The following is a 15413-nucleotide window of genomic DNA, read 5'->3' as shown; positions in this document are numbered from 1 at the left end:
AAAACAAAACTTACAACAGTTACTTTTCTCAACAACTGAAATTTAGAATAGTGTGATTAAGAAAAATATGTGAACTGTTTGCAATTTCAAATTAATATTGAAATGCACAGGTTTAGAATTTTCTACAGTGAAAAGTTTTCGGAACTTCAGTGTTCAAAAAAGTATACAAAAGCTAGACGTTAAGAACGTATCCAATGAGCGAGCAAAGCGAGCATATGATTGCGAAGCAATCCGAAATGAACTGCGAAAGCAGTTCCGGGGGTTGGCGAGCGCCAGCGAGCAGGGGGCGAAGCCTCCTAGTTTCTATTTATTTTTGACGTATTGCATTACACGAATGTAACACGAATGTAATCAAGTGTAAACAGGTTTCAGCGCTGTAAAAACATTAAAGCTGTAAAATATCACCTGATAAATAAGATTTTACATATAATCTTATAGTGCGTATAAATTTGCCCAGGGACATTGTTACACATGCGTGCAAATTACGTTTTAAGACTGCGCCATGTTATTCTTGCAAAGGGCGGTTGCATTGAATATTTTTTTATTTATTATTTGTCCACCAGGACCACATAGTGGCGAAATTCTAAACTATTTTAGCGCTATGCATCTTTCAAAACTTATTGCTTTTCTAATCACAAGGCAGCAAACAGCCCATTTTATCCCAAATAGTGTATTTTTTATTTACATTCAAAACAGGTTAGTCATTTAGTGTTGTCATACTGTTATACAAACAATAAATTTTTAATGGCTATTTACAATAATCGTAGAATCGCAGCAATAAAAAGGTAAAATAGTCATAAAACTGTGCAATTTTGAACTGTGCAACTGTGTAAAACTGTTCCGAAAGTGCAATTTTGTCCAAAGAATCCTAGAATTAAATAAAAGTATAAAGCCTATTAATATTATAATTATTGATATTTAACTATATCAACAGATAGAAACACTTCCAAATTTTTGAAAATGGGAATAACTGCTATATATTACTCCCATCTATTTATATGACTTAATTAAATGTTAACTGTGAAACATTAAAATCAGAAGCTATAACCGTAAAAGGGTGCCAAAGTACATTGTTTATATTTGTTGTTGTAACATTTTATATTTGTTTTAATATTTTATTTATGTTTTGTCACTTTAAGGAATATTATTTTTGCAGCTATCGCAACACCTTGAGCTGTTTTCTGTTAGAAGAATTCAATTAAACTGTGTTGTTTTATTTTATTTGCAACGAACAACGTTTGATGCTGCTCACTATTAAGTGAAACAATAAAAAACAATTTTAATTATCATTGTTTTCCTAGTTTAACTCTCTGAAGTCGTCTTTAAATTTCATTGCTTTGTTTATTCGTTTTTGTCTAGCAATTATCTATTAATTGGGTGAAATATTTATTTTACGCTTCTTCCAATTCATTCAGAGACACAAAGTATTAAAACAGCAACGGTCGTTTGTCGCGTTCCTCTTTTCAAAGCAGGAATTTTAATTAGGTTTAGTTCTCGGCATTTAAAAACGAAATATTATTATTACTTTTTCAGCCATATTACGTACTTTGTTCATTTGAAATGAGAAACGTTTGTTTTACGATGATTTAAACTGTTTCGAATAATTTTTAAAATGTCAATTCTTCGAAATATTTTTTTGTGAAAGTAATTTTAAAATATTCTTGCTTTTATGTTTCAATAAAATAATACTTCCAATTCAAAATATGTAATAAAAGCAATTGCACATTTTTGCTCCCGAAGATATTTTGTTTTGTCAAGTTATCATTTGTTTAATAAATGGACTTGAATTAATTTATTTGTTAAACTTTATAGAGTTGTTTTTACATATTAAAAATTTGTCTAATAATTCAATTGAATGAGTCAAAACATCTAATCTGATTACAAAATGTTTGTATCTGTCTTTTTTTTCTGTTCTAAAACTTTAATTAAATCCTTTGGCCAAAAAAGTCCATTCTAAATCCAATATTTTCAAATCGATAAAATGTTTTTTTAAATATTAAAAATATGGCCACTAAAAAACTTTTTTTTGAATGCTAACAAGCTAAATTCTGTTTTTTTTCTAGCATTTTTGAGCAGCTTTGAAATTATGGATGGTTTAGTTGATAGAGCGTTCGCTTTCCACATAGGCGTACCAGGTTAGAATCCCAGTAATGGCTTGTCGATACGAATCCACATCCGGCTTGCACTGACCACAGTGCTGACGTGAAATATCCTTAGTGGTAGATAGATCATGGATGAGAGTCCCCTTGTCATCAGTCTAACCGTGGGAGGTTCCCGTGGTCTTTCTTTCCATGTAACGCAAATGCGGGTTAGTTCCATCAAAAAGTCCTCCACGAAGATAAATTTCTCCCAATACTTGATCCAGGAATTCTCTTGTCTTCTGGATAGGGTTTTAAATTACAAGGCTACGGAGTTGAACATTAGTAGTCGTAAATCCCAAAAAATTGGGTCTGCTGTTCAACGACGGCTATAAAATAAAAAAATATTTCCATTATGGTTTTTTCATCCTTCTGTAATTTTAAACATTAGTTTTACTTAATACCGAAAATACTTTGCACCAAGGAAAGTCAAAGAACATACTTAGTATTTTTTCTATGCCTATAGCTATTCTTAGTTTTTCAATATGTGGGTGTTAAGATACACAAAAAAATTTTTTTTAGTTTTCCTCTCCATGTAACACAAATGGCAAATGCGGGTTTTTTTCCCCGAAAATACTCTCCCAATTGATGATTGATCCAGAAGTTCCTTTGTCTTCTGGGTTTGGTTCAAAATAAAAAAAGCTGCACAGTTGACCATACAGTAGTCGTAAACTTAGAGTTTTCCAGCCTGTTATAAAATAAAATGAAAATAATTTAATTTAACAGAAAAGACAGCATATTTTAAACATCATGCACATACATCTGTTTTAATGATTTAAAATAATAGCTAAAATCGATGTTATCAGCAGTTGAAATTACTGAAATTTTTAAGAAATTAAAATCTACAAAGTGAAATCGGTGGTACAAACATTAAACTTTCATAACTAATTTTTTTCAAAACAAAGGCGTTGGTGGAAAAATAGCATCTACACTGTCCCACATTCATCTCTAAACAGTATGGCGGCTGCCTGTATAGTTTCACGTGATGTATGACTAATAACAGAAGTATCCGCTGTAGCTCATGGTGTAGAGAGCTAGTCACCCATAGACGTTAGCCATGTTCGAATCCTAATAATAAATAGTCGATGCGAAGTTTGTTCGCAACTCGCTTCGACCACAGTGCTGACGTAAAACAACCTCAGCGGTAGATGGATCATGGGTTAGAATCCCTTTGCCATCAAACTAACAGTGAGTTCAATCCTCACTGAATAGTTTTCCTCATATGCGATTCCATTAAAAAGACCTCCACATAGGCTAGTTTCATCTCGGCAGGTATTTGACTTTTCCCAACCCCTCTGTTAAAAATCAACCCAAACATTCCAGAGAGTTCACAGGCCCAGGCCCATCGGTCATAGAAGCCACTACCTAGACACAATGATTGCGGGCCCATGCACCTAGTGCCCAATCCTTCAACCCTACAGACCTACTAAAACCTGCCTGTCTAGACTTGTTGCAAGCGAGTTGGTTTAGTACGTTTATAAAATCATATAATTCTTAAATAAATGATAAGACACATTAACCAATTAACTTAAGAATTAATAATTGAAATCGTATTATGCTTGTTTAAATAAGTTAAACCCGAGGACTTAGGTCTAAGATTGTTTCTTTAACTAAGCTGAGCTACTTAAATATATTCAACTAATTTATTTGTTAGTTTATTTACGACGTGGATTATTGGGTAAGTCAATTGCTGTTGTCTTGTCACAGAGAATCTTGCTAAGAAAAAGGTGGAGATCAGGCAAAACGAAACTTAGTTTAATGCTTTCCTGTGGTACTTGAAACTGTTACCATAGAAATTGTTCTGACGCCTCGAAGGTTGCACCACACATGGTGCAGTGTTTTACGCAGCTCATACAAAGAGATTCTGTGACTTTGACACATAAAAATGAGTGCCAACATGCATTATGCTGGCTTTGAAACATAAAAGAAAACAAAAAATTTAAGAAGTTCTCAAGAATGTGTTGAAGCATTGAAAGCACTTTTGGAGCGCTAGCTACAAGGCTAACCTCTCCATTCTACTGCCAATTTCCCAACACACACCCCAGTAACAATACTTAATTCAGGAGTTTACTTGTCTTCTAGGTAGGATTTAAAATTACAAGGTTTGCTATAAGCCCAAATATGGAGTGGCTGTTAAACGCTGGTTATAAAATAAATTATCAGACGTTATCTAGTTTCAAGTTCTGAATTTATCCGGTTTTGTCCAAGTCTCCTTAATTACCCGTCCTTAATAACCCGTCCATAATACTCCACAATAACTCGGACAGTTGATGGAAGAATTTACTTTTCACTCAACTTGTTTATGTTCTTCAATTTTGACTTCATTTTGATACTGAGTAAATTTTTAATAATATTTTGATATCAAAGCAATTTATAGTAATTTATTGATACCAATATTTTAGAATTCTGGTTAACAAAAGTAAAAAAAATAACTTTCACAAGGTAGATACAACTGAAATAGTTTTTTTCGGTTCTGTACTAGCTCGAATTAAATTCGAATTTATTCTTCTTTTTTTTTAAGGTTCACGTACCACAATGGTATACTAGCAAGTTACCTAGTGTGGTATCTCGAGCCTGATTGGTTTTTAAAACCTGGCTCTGTTTACGTTAGCAACTGTTTATTCCATTCGTTTTCGAGTTAACTTACCCCGTCAAGTATCAATTCTTTTAAGCGATACATTCTATAATCCTTCACAAATATTCTCTGACCATATGTTTCTTACTTAACACAAAGACAGACACGAAGCCATGTAAAACATAAACTAATTACGCATTGAAATTGTTGGGTACACAAGACAAAAATATATCAAGTGTTAGAATGAAATACATAAACAAATAATAAATCTAAGAAATACTTCAACAAATTCAATGTGCGATACGGTTAATTAACTTCACGTTAATTAACATTCTAGTTCATGTGAAAAAACTTAACTCAACTCTGACACGCCATTTTGTTTATTGACGATCAGCTGGCGTTGACGTCATAGGTCACGTGGGTATGTTTGATCTTCTAATTGCAAATTGAAAACTGTGTTTTATTTTTTAAAATTACGATCCAAAGCAATATTTATTTACCTAAAAATTAATGAGACGATGAGCTTAAGAGAATACTTATTTTATTTGAAGGTTATTTAAAAAGAATGTTTATTTTAGAAAACTGTATCACGAAATTAGAAATAAAAAAACTTATAACCTAAAAATTAATGAGACGATGAGCTTAAGAGAATACTAATTTTATTTGAAGGTTATTAAAAAAGAATGTTTTTATTAGAAAACTGTATCACGAAATAAGAAATAAAAAAACTTATTCCTAAAACTTATAACCTAAAAATTAATGAGACGATGAGCTTAAGAGAATACTTATTTTATTTGAAGGTTATTAAAAAAAAAAATTATTTTAGAAAACTGTATCACAAAATTAGAAATAAAAAAACTTTTGCAGTAATATTTTTAATCTAATTTTCATACTACATTTTTTAATAGAGCCTGGTATTATTTTATGAATAAATTAACCGTATTCTTTTTCCTAAGTCTTTCAGGAAATAATTCTTCTTTTATACATTTAGACAAATAATATTTTTTTTTAATTTTTGTCTTTTATAATAATTATGTTAAAAAATAAATTAAACTTGATTTATTTTTATTATAAAATTAAAATAACATTTTGTGTAAGTTCAGCAGCTTTAGGCTTATTCAGAATTCAACTTATTACCATATCCAAAAAGGCATAATCCGTAAAACACCTGCGAGATGCTTAAAATTAGAGCCGTACTTAAAAGATTAACCAACTCTTTTCTTATGAATAAGAATTAGATTTCATAAATTTCAGAAAAATTCAATTTAAAACGAGTTTGTTGGCAAAAATATATTTTTTTTAATTAGTGATATAGACATCTATTGCTTATCTTCAAAATTAAATATTTTTTAATAAAAATATTGAAAAGCGAAAAAAAACGTCCTATTATATAAAGTACTGCGCAAATCCTGGTAGTCCATCAAAAAGTCCTTCACGACGGCTAGTTTGTCCCAATACTTGGCCTAGGAGTTCCCTTGGTTTTTGGGTTTGGTCAAAAATTACAAGACTGCTGGAGACTATAGTCGTAGACTCAGAATCGGGCTGGCTATTCAAGACTGATTATAAAATCGATCAGAAAAATGGTATGTTTATTTAGAGAAGATATATCAAAATTAATTAGTTTAACTTAGGGTGAGTTATGATTAGCCTTAGTTTAATTTAAGGGTTAGTTTTATGTAAGGCTATGAAACCTAAGTATTGTATTTAGTACGTATTGTAGATCTTATAAGTTTAAAATGTATTAAGGTTGCAACGATTTTTTTTTCATTTAATAAGTGCATTATATACGTAACAGCAGAGCAGCAAACAAGTTGAAATTTTGTTTTAAATTTGACGCATGTTATTTTTATTCAATAACTAATTTATTTTTGAATTTTAATTTAACATTAATAAATAAAATTTGAGAAAGAAATATACAATTTTAAAATTTTATATTCAATTTTGTTTATATATTTATTTTATTTTATTTGTTAAGATATTCTACAATAAACGAAACACAAAAATATCAGAGTTCATGTAAGTTAAAAACAAGCCTATAACAAACAAATTTTTTTTTTCATTTACATACTTTAAATTTTTTTTATTTCCCAAGACTTTTTTTTTAAATACATTATGTAAAATTTATTTTTGCAATATATAGCATATCTTCTTCATTTAAATAGCAAAGCTTACATTCAGATAAGTATTATTATTTTTAGAACGTTCTCTTCTCTTATTCCATTTATTTATTTTTAATTCAATTTTTTAAATAATTGAATTTTCCAACTGTATGTAATCTAAAGTATTTTTTTTTCAAACAGGGATTGAGGAAAAAAATCAGTTTATTCAATTATTAATGTAAACCAACAATAAGAACACTTCAATTTTAATAAATCTATTTCAAAGTTTATTTAATTTGGTACTTAGCGTAGGCTCTGATGCGTATCTAATCTCAAAACACCCCCGTTCAGTCTGTACGTTCTAAATTAATTTAATAATATTTTAACAGAAGGAGAATTTTGAATTTTCTTAGAGTTTTGAATTAAATTATAATAAATGAGCATTCATTTGCAATGGGAATTAATAACTCCTACATATTATTTTAATTTTTATGATTAAATAACAGCATATTTCTCAAAAATAGCTAGTTATAAGGTATTTCTTCTAAGTATTTCTTCTTGTTAAGACGTTTTCTAACTTTAAATTACATATTCAACAAAAACGTTTCGAATAAAATAATAAATCAATTAATAAAATCATATAAAATTAAACTTGTGTTTTTGTTTTTCGCGTCCTATTTCTTTTAATGTTTGCATTTCTTAAGATATGTTTAATTTATTCTATAATATAATCTATAAAACTTCTTTGGTACTAGACAATTTTTTAATGTTATTCTGCTTAAGAGTTTGAATAGATAATTTATAAGCAATATTTAATTTTTAAAAAAAAATTTCTGCGTGCAACCAAAAAAATAGTTTGATTTTTTTAAAAAAGGAAGAAATTTAATTCTTAAAAACTAAAAATAAAATTACTAAAATATTGACTTTTCATTACATTCTTTTCATTATTATAAATTATATTTTTGTATTCTCTGATTGATAACGGAAGAGAAATTGGAGTTAATAAGTTTTATCTCCTATTTTCATAATAAAAAAAATTGTAAAAAATGGTTTTAAAGATTAATGAAAAGCAGTTCAAGGTAAAAGTTAGTACATTTAAATCAATTGTACCTCTAAACTTGTAAACCCAAACATAGATAATGCCAAATGAAACCAATTATGCCTGAAGTTAGTAAACCCAAATATATACAGTGTCAAATGTATTCTTTAGGAGGGTGGTGGAGAGGGAAGATTATTTGAAAAAGAATAAAGTAAGAATTGAGGGAAGAATTCTTTGCATTTTGACAAATAAAAATTTTCAAATAATTTCCTCTTTTGAAATACTTAAATTTATATACAATTTATGAAACAGTTTTTAAACCGACTTGATAATTCTGATATAAACACTAAACTAAAGAATTTATATTTTTTATTCAAAATAACCATTATAATTAATTAAAGCATTAATTAAACTGATATTAATTTGCAACTATATCAATTATAAATAAAATTGACTTATATTACAACTTCTTATTTCCAGTTAAATTTTTAAATTTTCAATTAAATAAAATACTTTTTTCAATGATTTGAGAACAGTTTTAATTGTTTATTGAATGAAATAGCTAAACAATTTGAAATAACATATTTATGAAAAAACAAAGCTTTTTAAATGCATTTAAAAAAAACACTTATAATATTGCCAAGCTGAACTTTTTTTTAAAAAGATATATGTATTTAGCACCGTTTAAGTATTGATTTAAAATATGCATCATCATTACTTATATCTAATAATTGAAATAGATAAAAAGTAATAATTAGTTGGAAATTTTTTTAACTTAAAAAGACATTTAAAAACATTGCCCCGCGTCTTTAAATACTTCAAATGGTAATAAGTATTTTTTTCATAACATGTAGAGGGAACAAAAATGAAAATGAATATTGGAAAAAACAAAGGTTAAATTTTACGCTTCAAATGACAATTCATTCGGAGAAAATTATTCAAATAAATACGACATATCGCTACACACGCTAAATAAATGATAGGAACCTTACAATTACACAAAGAATGCAAGATTTTTTCTTGCAGAAAACTTAAAATAAATCTGCTCAGATGGAATTCAACGAATAAAGTTTTTCCCCGGGGGCTATGAAAACAAAACTATTATTTTCTTTTTCTAATAACAGTATTAGGTAGTCTTCTTATTTTATATTAACGAAAATATTTATTTTTGTTCATGTGTTTCAGAAAGATTGACTCAACTCTATGTAATATTTAAATTGCATTTTTAAGTTTCGAAGGAAATTTATAAATCGTAAAAGAAATAGTGAATATTCGATGCGACGAATAGGTAGAAAAATAAAAAGGTAATTTATGAGGTATATTCGTTTATTTGTTTTCGGAAATAAATAATACGTCCACAATGAATGAGGTAATTACACAAATATGCTTTTTAAAGTAATAATTTATGAAATAAAAATTCTTTTATATGAATGACGGTTAAAATATAATTGTTGGTGCCCCTTGGCCATCATTGCGTATACGTGATATGTCTAACTAAATAAAATAGCGCCGAAACGAAACCAAGTTAAAGCATGCAAAATATAATCTGAATAAAATTCAGATTAAGTCGTCAGAATAATGCAAGGAAATAACGTAAAAATGTAAATGTCATCTAATATCGGGAATAAAAACGAAAATGCCGACTTATCCGATTTAGAAGTTTCTGCAGACCAGGAGAGCCTGGTTGGCAGGGCGCTGGACTCAAGCTCGTGAGAACGGGAGTTCGAATCCAACCGGTTGAAGAGTCCTCGCGTAGTAAATGGTGACTGGTGTACATTAAATCTGTCGGGTCACAAAATCTCCCATGTTCCTCTTTTATTTTATAACCGTCGTTGAACAGCCTACCCAATTTTATGGGTTTACGACTATTAATGTTCAACTCCGTAGCCTCGCGATTTTGAACCTAAACCAGAAGACAATTGAACTCCTGGATCAAATATTGAACTTTTTGATGGAGCTGACCCGCATTTGCGTTCCATGGAGAGGAAGACCACGAGAACTTCCCTCGGTTAGCCTGACGGCAAGGGGATTCTAGCCCATGATCCGTCTACCACTGAGGATACTTCACGTTAGCACTGTGGTCGGTGCAAGCCGGATGCGAAATTCGTATCGACTGGGATTCGAACCCAGTTCGCCTCTTTGGAAGGTGAACTCTCTATCCCCTGAGCCATCGCGGATCGTCTCCATGTTCCTATAACAGATTATACCTCTGGGGGATCTGAATTGGAAATTGATCGTTCACTGGTCAAAGTTACGATCAGTGGATGGATGAATGAGTCCGCCTTATAAACGAATGTGACGTATGGGTGTGGCAGAAGTTGAATTCTTGCCCATAGGAAAACAAGATCAATCACACCCCTTGCCTTCAATGGCAAAGGACAACAACAACCGAAGTTTTTGTGTGGTTTCTCATAAATCAAAAAAAAGGATCTCTCCACCTGCTGACTCTCTTGATGATAATTCAATAAGCAGCTCGAAATACAATCTAATCTAATTGACAAATAAAGCTTTTAAATGTGGTTTTGTTTCAGGAAGCATTTATTAGCTTGCATTTAACAATGTCGGAATCGCAACCCATATCCGATTGCTCCGATGCTTTCGGGTAATTAACAACGGGAACTTGCAGTAGGAATCGCAACTCATATCCGATAGCTCCGATGCTTTCGGGTAATTAACAACGGGAACTTGCAGTCGGAATCGCAACCCATATCCGATAGCTCCGATGCTGTCGGGTAATTAACAACGGGAACTTGCAGTCGGAATCGCAACCCATATCCGATAGCTCCGATGCTTTCGGGTAATTAGCAATGGGAACTTGCAGTCGGAATCGCAACCCATATCCGATAGCTCCGATGCTTTCGGGTAATTAACAACGGGAACTTGCAGTCGGAATCGCAACTCATATCCGATAGCTCCGATGCTTTCGGGTAATTAACAATGGGAACTTGCAGTCGGAATCGCAGCTCATATCCGATAGCTCCGATGCTTTCGGGTAATTAACAACGGGAACTTGTAGTCGGAATCGCAACCCATATCCGATAGCTCCGATGCTTTCGGGTCCCCCGTAATAGACGCGAAAAAATACACTGACGAAAAGCAAACGCTGGGGAATTCCCCGTTCCGTTCGAAGACGCGCACATGCATAGGTTGATTGATCTCAGGGTTGCCAACCTTATAATAGTTTTTTTTTTAATATTAGATATTTTTTTAATTCAAAATATCACCTATAGTTTTCAGTTGGGACTGGGCCCTTTGTATCCATGGGGCCCTGGGCTGCAGCCCAAAAAGCCCTTAAGTAGATCCGCCCCTGCGCAACCCATATCCGATTAGCTAAAACAAAAATTTCAATCGCTTTTTTTTTTTTTTTTGAAAAGGAGAATCAATCAATTCCGAGACAAATTGAAAATTCCACTATAGCTGAAACACTTAAATCCCTAATGGAACTAGATGACAAGTTTTCACCATTTTCCCGATTGGTACAAACTGAATTTTTCATCTGCAAAGAAATCAAATTCTGATTAATTTGAGAATTGTCAGACTTACAAGGGAAACTAGGAAAGTGTGACTCGCCAATTTTGAAATAAACAGTGGGATGTATGCCATATGAGGAATAATTTTAGGGGGAAACATTCGTTTTGGCCCATAGAAGGTCCTGTGAGAGATAAAAAATATATTCAATATATAGAAAAATCGGTATTTTATTACTTCAATGCAGACTATTAGTTATTGTAATTGTCTCATAATCCAATTAATTAGTAATTAATTGGATAATTAATTAATTTGCTAATTAATAAATTAATTAACATTCGTTTTGGCCCATAGAAAGTCCTGTGAGAGATAAAAAATNCCCTAAAATTATTCCTCATATGGCATACATCCCACTAGTTTATTTCAAAATTGGCGAGTCACACTTCCCTAGTTTCCCTTGTTAGATCACTGAAATTTTAACCTAAGCTCTATTATTGGTGATATTACGAGTTTTACTTATTTTTTATCACTAATAACATAATTAATGGTTATATTATAGCCAATAAAAATTCATCGTCGATCAAATAAAAATTTCTTGCAAATTTCCGAATAATTTAAGTACTTACAGCATTTAAATTATTGCTAAGTTTTTTTCATGCCTTGGAAACAGCAACAAACAAAATAATATAATTTAAACTCATATCGTAAATTTAGCGCCATATTATCACCAAATTGGATGCTTATGTATTATTTCCTTTAATTTAAATTTTAACCATTTTACTCAATCTAAAATACTAAAATCCTTTGAAAAACTTCGTATTTGATCTTAATACAAGTATCAAACGTTAGCTGAACAATTATCAAAAACCTACTTATTTTATTGAAAAACAGAATCATTCGAAACTTCGATCACTTTCCATAATAACTATCGTTTCATAAGGTTTTAGTAAATACAATTTAGTAAATTCTGAAATTTTGTGATCCTATAGTTTTGTCATTTTACCTTCAATCGAAAATTATGAACAAGTTTAGAGACGAATAACTAAAAAGAAAAATGCATAAACAAAACGTAACATTGAAAATTGCTTTTGTTATTTGGTCTAAAAAGGATAAAATAATTTTGTTTTTTGTAAGATTAAAAAAAAAAAACATCACTTTCGTAATTAACTTCTGTCACCACAGAAAACCCTTTCCATGTTTTTTGAAAATGGTGAGTTCTATTTTCGTTTCTGTCTTGACAAAATTAGAATTGTTTTATACTTTTTAATTTATTTTAATTGAATATCTTTATTGTATTAGTAAGTTTATTTTTGTTCTAAATAACATTTTTTATTTATAAAAAATAAAAAAAGAAGACAACTGCTTAGTTTGTTTCTTAATTTTTTTAAGAATATCTTTTCTATTTTTTGAAACTGTAACACCGTAGATGTATATATTTTTTTTACAAAAGCGTTTGAGTTCTGTACTTAATTTAGCGTTTCTATGCATTAAAGTAATAATAAATGTATTCCCTGAGTTAATCAGTAGTATCAAATGAAGAAATTCGGTGTTCCTATGGACTCATGATTTATTCAGAAAATAACGTATTAATTAAATTAAAACGAATAATTCATATCAATTTTAAGTATCTAGAGGAACGATACATATAAAATTCAGGAGTAACACAAATTTAACAAGCAAAGTTAATTTCANTTTAATTAACAGAAAATTACTTTTATGGGGGTCGATGGAGATTTCGAAAAATTATAAAGGGGTCGATGATCAAAAAAGTTTGGCAATCCATGATCTAGAGGAACGATACATATGAAATTCAGGTGTAACACAAATTTAACAAGCAAAGTTAATTTCAATCAAATGTTCTATTCAAGATACAAAATAACAAAAGTTAAAAAAAAAAAACTCTTTTTCGTTGCTTTTATTTTTAGACAACCTTTTTTTTAATGTTTTAAGTTTTTTTTATGTGAACCGAGGACCTGGTGTAGACTTTCCTACGCCAAGGGGATGAGTAACAACACATGAGTCGTGGTGGCTCAGGGGATAGAGCGTTCGCCTTCCAATCAGATGAATCGGGTTCGAATCCCAGCAATGACTGGTCAATGCGAATTCCGCATCCGACTTACACCGTCCACAGTGCTGACGTAAAATGTAAATGACGTATAATATTTCACGACAGCACTGCGGTCGGTGCAAGCCGGATGCGGAATTCGTATCGACTGGGATTCGAGCACGGTTCGCCTCATTGGAAGGCGAACGCTGTATCCCCTGAGCAATTGAGGATCAAAAATTTCCCATGCTGGGAATTGAACCGGACCGCGTGGGTGAAAACCACGAATCCTAACCACTAGACCACATAGAAGTCAAGATTTAGAAAATATGTAAAAATACAGATTGCGACTTTTTACAATGAGTTGTAAAAATGTACATAGACATTAAATACAGTCAGTGACCAAATTATCAAACGCACTATAATATTCTATTTAAAATCTTAATTATCAGGTTATACTATGCAGCTTTATTGTTTTTACGCGCCTGAAACCGGTTTGCACTTGTTTACGTTCGTGTATCAATTGGTTAAGTTGACGATATATTATATAAATATAGAATATTTATTATATCAGGTTGTAAACATTTTCCAAGGAGCAATAAGAAAACAAAATACCGGGCTAGTTCTGAAATTATTTATTTATTTAGTTACTAGCAGAGCACAGAAAACAGTTACAAATTACTAAAAAAAAACATATTAACAAAACGAAACTCGCATTACACTAAACGGAGAGATTATTTTGGAGATGTTCTGCAATCGGTTGCCGCAGTTCAACTCAAAAGTTTCGCCACAAGATGGCGTGGTCGTAATTCAGTTTTAAAGTAGTATAGTTCTGTGACAAGGTATTAAATTAGTAAGGTAGAATAATTAGACCAAATTAATTGACGCACTGCATGATTTGCACGTTTTGCACGAGTTTATAGGCAATACTTTCATATTTAAACATACATGTAATGGGTTTTTATTCAGAAGATTTTTTATATACTTTATTCACTTATTATTGCATTACAATGTTAACCAATTGATACACGAACATAAACAAGTGTAAACCGGTTTCAGCGGCGTAAAAACAATGAGGCTGTATTGCATCATCTGATAATTAAGATTTTACATAAAATCTTATAGTGCGTTTAANATACATGTAATGGGTTTTTATTCAGGTGATTTTTTATATACTTTATTAACTTATTATTGCATTACAATGTTAGCCAATTGATGCACGAACGTAAACAAGTGTAAACCGGTTTCAGCGGCGTAAAAACAATGAGGCTGTATTGCATCATCTGATAATTAAGATTTTACATAAAATCTTATAGTGCGTTTAATAATTAGCCCAGGGACTTGTATGGAAGGAATAATTTTAACCACAGCGAATTTCCAGTCCAACGATTAATGGAATTTTAAATACTTATGTTAAATACTTCAGAATTTGAAGAAAAAAAATTTTTTTTCCATAAAAGTTTGAATATTCAATTATTTTAAACATTAAATTTATAGTGAAAATTTTCGACATTCTGCGATTCTGGCTAATCTCTATTTTAGGTGTAACACAATCGCATTTTTGTTGCAGAAATATTTTATAAAATTATAAATGTTTGAAAAATTATTTTAAGAATCGTTAAATAAGTACTTGCTTTGTATATTTTCTGCTAAAATAATGACGTTGACTAAATAAACTATTTTCTAAATAAAATGAAGGGCCTTGTTAGGTATTATCTGCCCTATTGGAACTCCTATTTTTATTTGTAGAAACCCATTAAATATTTTTGTTGCTCAATTAAAATTGTGGTACTTATCAGGACCATGTGTTGACGATTGCATTATCCGAGTTATTGCTAACACGAACTTAACCGATGAATAACAATGATGTGTATAAAAAATATTGTTCTCCTGTTTTTATTTGTAAAAACTTAGAGGTTATTCATTTTTTTAGGTATAACAGTGGTTCAATTGACGTTTTATGATTGTCCAAAATTGGGCCTTTAAGTTAGTATGTTTGCATTTGGCAATAATTTATATTGATTACTATACATTATAAAATTGTCCGGAC

At 30.7% G+C, this 15413-nt stretch overlaps 1 protein-coding gene across 1 annotated transcript in view; it reads left to right on the top strand.

Moving 5' to 3' along the window:
• LOC107440417 (uncharacterized) overlaps positions 1–15413 on the top strand; it is a 574971-nt gene that overhangs the window by 238792 nt on the left and 320766 nt on the right. The window lies entirely within an intron of this gene.

The sequence above is a fragment of the Parasteatoda tepidariorum genome, chromosome 2 (genome assembly GCF_043381705.1).
Source record: "Parasteatoda tepidariorum isolate YZ-2023 chromosome 2, CAS_Ptep_4.0, whole genome shotgun sequence".
In the NCBI taxonomy this organism is placed as follows: domain Eukaryota; kingdom Metazoa; phylum Arthropoda; class Arachnida; order Araneae; family Theridiidae; genus Parasteatoda; species Parasteatoda tepidariorum.
Note: the sequence above shows the minus strand (reverse complement) of the source record. Positions and strands in the feature narration are given on the sequence as shown.